Raw genomic sequence first — 5,299 nt, 5'->3', positions numbered from 1 at the left:
GTGTGTCGAGCATCTTGGCTCCGAGTCCAACCTACAGGCCTCATCCCCCATAATTTCACCTTTACAGCCCCTGCATTAATAAACTTTGACCAGATGTTCAGAAATTAGCCTTAGGCGATATAACAAAAACAGTAAAGCTCGCAGCTGAGCTGTCTAGCAGGATTTGAACTCCTGTTTTCAGCTGTGGAAAGCTGGCTGTGCTGGTGGTCTCGCAAAGGCCGGTCGCGGGATGGCGCGGCTGTGTTTCCTGTGTTGCAGCTGATTCCCACGTTCTGCCATGTCGCTCATCAGCACAGCCGTAGGACAGAGCCCCTTATCGGCCGTGGTCGCCCTCTTCGAATGTACGTGAAATGGGTGAGCTTTTCTGTGCTCTTTTCACTGCTTCGCCTTCAGTTGCATCCCCTTCTTGGGTAGCTGAATCGGCACGTAGTTTTCATTCCTGTGTTTGTTGCGTGCCGAGAGCCCTCCGTGAGAGCCGAGGAGAGCTGAGGGCTTGCTTCGCAGTCGGCTCTCTGGTGTTTCTACATCTTTCCCAGCAGTGCGGTGGCAGTCACGGCCGGCCTGGCGCTGCTCTAGTGCGGTGGCAGTCATGGCCGGCCCGGCGCTGCTCTGTGGACCGTGCGTTTCCTGCTTCAAATGCGGGTATGAAGATTGTGAAACAAGCACAGATCGTTTTCACAATGTCGTTGCTGATTCTTTGGGCCAGATTGCCTCCTGCTGTGTTGTCACATCGGTTTCCTTCCCGTGTTTGGGGCGACATCTGTGCACCATGTACTTCTGTGCCACTTTTGGACTCCTGTGTGTCCCCTGTGCGGTTGAATTGCAGCTGCTTGAGGTGTTGACAGGGTTAGATGTCAGGGGCGGCAGCGTGGAGATGGACAGACACGCGGAGAAGCTCCCTCCCCACTGTCAGCCCCTCGACCCCAGCCCAGTGGTTCTGGAGTAGCGGGACTGTGCTGGGGGGGGACGGCCCCCCGTGGGTGCTCTGTCCCCACCAGACTGTAGACCCCAGGCGACCCCTGTCCTGCCGTCACAACCTGCCCCGTCCTGGCCGTGTTGTGGCCAATCAATGAGCACTCGTCACTGAGGGAGCCTGTGCTCCTTCCAGGACCAGACACGCCCCCTGTGCTGCGTTGTTCTCCAGGGGCAGGACTCGGCCCTGCCTGCTTCCCTCTCCCCTAACGAGCCGGCACGCCCCCTCCTCATGGCCTCAGTGCTGGAGATCCTGGGCGGTGCGAGGTTTCTCGGGGTGCAGACTGAGGTGCAGCGTGAGGTGCACGTGCCCGGGGAGGACCGGAGCCCAGCGGCGCCCAGCTACCCATGGGTGCCCCCGCCTCTGCCCCGCCCCTGAGTGCCCACCCCTGGGGCTTTGCTCTTCACTCACCATCCAGTTTCTGAGAGCCTCAAGGGGTCAGAATGTTCTGGTCTCAGAATCTTTCCTAAACAGTCTTAGGGGGCCCCACTGGACTGGGTGCGAAATCGGAGCCGAGTGGGAAGGCCTCCTCATCTGCCCGTGCATCGGCCCCTCTGTCTCCTCTCCTGAAGCCCCCGGGGGCAGTGGGGTCTCCGTCCTGCTGGCAGAGCCTCTTCCAGGCCCCCTGCTCACCCTGCAGGGGCAGCGAGCTCAGGCACAGCGGGAGTGGTGCACACTCCTCCCACCCCAGGCAGGCAGCACCGGTGCCCTGGGATAAGCCCAGGAGTCGTCCCTGTCGGGACTCGGCGGGCCCCTTCCGGTCTGTTTGCCCACCTTGACCTTCCCCCTTCTCGGTGGTCAAAACGACTTGGCAGACCCCGAGCTGGGAGGAAGCTGCCTGCGGCCGCACCGTGTCCTCAGCCTCTCCTTCCCTCTGCGGGAGGAATCGGGGCGTCCCCGGAGCTGGACGGGCAGCAGGTGCCACCCCTGCCTGTGGTGGATAAGGGACCGTTCCTGGGCACTGCCCGCAGTGCCGGGATCCAGGGAGAGGAGACCAGAGTCTGCTGGGAGGCCTGGGGCCCCCGACTCAGGACAGGCAGCCTCCGCCGGGGTTGCCCCTTGCCTGAGCCTGGCCGAGCAAAGGCTGGACTCGCAGGTTGTAGATGGAATTCAGGCATCTGCCAGGGGCTGGGTGGGTCGGTGGTCCTTCACAGTCTCTTTTGCTTTGGATCCGCTGCCTGCAGTGCCTGCTCCCCAGTGCTGGGGGGTCTGCAGGCGCCCCAGGTTAGACCCACGGTGTGGGAGGTCCTGGAGGTCCTCCAGTTGGGGAAGGCTGAGCCTGCGTAGGGGTCTGGGGTGAACTGCCCCGCCTCACCAGTGTTTCCTGCGGGCGGGGGGGGGGGGGGGGTTGCGGGGGGAGGCAGCTGAGGCCCTGCCCTGGGCGTGTCCACGTGGTAGCACTCACACCTCTGGTGAGCCAGGTGGTGGGGTAGGGGGGATTGGAGGGTGGGTGGGTGGAGGGCAGATGAATGAAGAAAGGAAGGCAGGCAGTTGCAGCCTCTGCTTGGACCTTTTTGGGCCAGGATTACCCAGGTCGGAAGGCAGAGCCCTTTGGAGGCAGCTCGGGGCCACCGTAGCCAGATGTTTCTGGAGGGATGGAGGTCGGCGGCAGGGACACACGCTGCTTCTGTTCCTGGGAGGCTGTGGCACAGGGGCAGCAGCACTTCGGGCAGACAGGCCCCGCGGGGCAGCCCCAGGAGGGAGGCGTCCGCAGGCGCCGGCGCCAGTGGGTTTTCTTGGTTCGTAAACGTGCTTCCGTCTCATCCACGTGTAGCGTTGCTCAGCGCCTGCGGCGTGCTGGGCATTGGGCTCATCCACGTGTAGCGTTGCTCAGCGCCTGCGGCGTGCTGGGCATTGGGCTCAGCTTGAGGCCAGAGGGTGGTCAGACAAAGTCCCTGTCCTGCTTCCAGGGAACACAGGTCTCCCGAGAAGGGCTGCGGGGGCGGCCGCCCCGTCCGGCAGTTGCTTTCCCGGGTTGCAGCCGCCGTGTCCGTGAGGACGCGGGGCACGTTGCTGAGGGGAGCCCAGGTTGTGTGTGAGGGTGCTTCACCTGCGTGGCAGGCCCGGGAGGCCTGGATTGCTGCCCCTTCCACCTACCACTCAGCTCCGGAAGCAGGGCTGTCACTCACCCCCAGCCCCAGAACTGTGCGCAGAGGTTCTTCCCGGGGAGGAGCGGACCGTGGGACAGAGCTCCTGGCCCCTCTGCTAAGGAGCTGACTTGGTTTGCTGCAGAGTGTGGAGAAGTGCAAGCCTGAGGCTGCTCTCAGAAACCGGACGTCGTGGAGAAAGGCCAGTGGGAGGAGGTTGATAGATGTACTGGTGATGCAGGCTAAACTGTAGGCTGTCTGTGGGTCAGGGAAAAAATCTCAAGCACTGAGCTCAGTATCGATTCCTTCAAAGGAGCCAAATTTGACTGGATTGGTCTGAGAAGCAGCGTACACCCAGGGCGTTGTTAAAAACAACAGAGCAGCCGGCCAGCTGTGAGTGGAACTTAACAGCTGGCTGTGGGCAGGGGCCACACAGAGCTTTGGCAAAACCACTGCCATGGGGTGGGAGGTGGGCGGAGTGGGGGCCTGCTGGAGGCCGCACCCCTGAGAAGGAGCATGGGGGCTCCGTCAGGGGCTGCAGGGGAGGCACTGAGGTGACCCAGCCAGCCAAACATGAAGCAAACAGATCACAAGTCCCAGTTTGGGGTGACCAGTACCCGGAGCTGGTAGATATATGTCCTAAAAGGATCCGTTTCCAACCAAACGTTATGAACATGCAAAGAAACAGGAAAATACGGCCACATACCATATTGTTACCAAAAAGCAGGCAACGGACACTGCCTCAGGGAGTGAGATGTTGGATTTAACAGGAAAAGACTTCCAATTGGCCTTTACAAATGTGGTCAGAGAACAAAAGGAAACCATGATTAAAGAAGTAAACGGGGAAAAAAGAAAGGAAGGTATCAAGAAGAGAGTATCTATAAAAAGATTATAAACAAAAAGTTACTTTAAAAAACCTGGAGGGACTTCCCTGACGGTCCAGTGGTTAGGACTCCACGCTTCCACTGCAGGGGGCACGGGTTCGATCCTTGGTCGGGGAGCTAAGATCCCACATGCTGCGGGGCGTGGTCAAAAAACAAACACACCCTGCTTCTGTGACCATCTTATTTTTATTTTTTTGCAGTACGCGGGCCTCTCACTGTTGTGGCCTCTACCGTTGCGGAGCACAGGCTCTGGACGCGCAGGCTCTGGACGCGCAGGCTCAGCGGCCATGGCTCACGGGCCCAGCCGCTCTGCGGCATATGGGATCTTCCTGGACCAGGGCACGAACCTGTGTCCCCTGCATCAGCAGGCGGACTCCCAACCACTGCGCCACCAGGGAAGCCCTTCTGTGACCATCTTAAAGGAAACTCAGCTATCTTAATTAAGAATAGACAGACGACACCTTAATACAAGTATTAAAAAAAAAACATTCCTCTTAAAAAAAAAAACAAAACCATGGAAATTCCAGAGTTGAAAAGTACAACAGATGAAAAATTCACTGGAAGGGCTGTACAGTAGATGTGAACTAACAGAAGAATTAGCGATCTTGATAGCGCTCGAGATTGATAGATTATTCCATTCAAAGAACAGGATGGAAAGAACGAAGAAGATGGATGGTCTCAGAGCCACGTGGGACAGTCTCACCCACTGCCCAGAAAGGAAGACCGAGGCGGGAGTAGCAGCCTGGTCCTCCGTCGTGGTTGGAGGTCGTGCCGCTGGGACCTCAGCCCTCCCGAGCCACCGCTGCTGCCTGCCGCCTCTCCTACCCAACCGGGCCTACGGGGGGCACAGGCCTTCGTGGGTGGACGTGGGGCCTGTCCCTGTGACGGCCCCATTTCACGGAGGGGTCCTGAGGCCTGCCCCAGACCGCAGACTTCCTGCTGTGTGACGCCCGGTCAGTGTGGCCACCGCTGTGGACTTTGGGCAGGAGGGGATTCTTGGGCAGTGCCGGAAGGGTGGGCTGGATACCCCAGGCTCAGTGGGGGAATGGCCACATCCCTCTTACACGTGCGCAGGCACAAAAAGCCCATCGCTACCGCAAAAAAAAAAAAAAAGGCAAGAAACAATCAGGCAAAAATAATTGGGCTTCCCTGGTGGCGCAGTGGTTGGGAGTCCGCCTGCCGATGCAGGGGACACGGGTTCGTGCCCCGGTCCGGGAGGATCCCACATGCCGCGGAGCGGCTGGGCCCGTGAGCCATGGCCACTGAGCCTGCACGTCCGGAGCCCGTGCTCTGCAACGGGAGAGGCCACAACAGTGAGAGGCCCGCGTACAGCAAAAAAAAAAAAAAAAAAAAAA

The sequence above is a fragment of the Aethalodelphis obliquidens genome, unplaced genomic scaffold (genome assembly GCF_003676395.1).
Source record: "Aethalodelphis obliquidens isolate GAN/ISIS:26980383/991018 unplaced genomic scaffold, ASM367639v1 scaffold41, whole genome shotgun sequence".
NCBI lineage: Eukaryota > Metazoa > Chordata > Mammalia > Artiodactyla > Delphinidae > Aethalodelphis > Aethalodelphis obliquidens.
Note: the sequence above shows the minus strand (reverse complement) of the source record.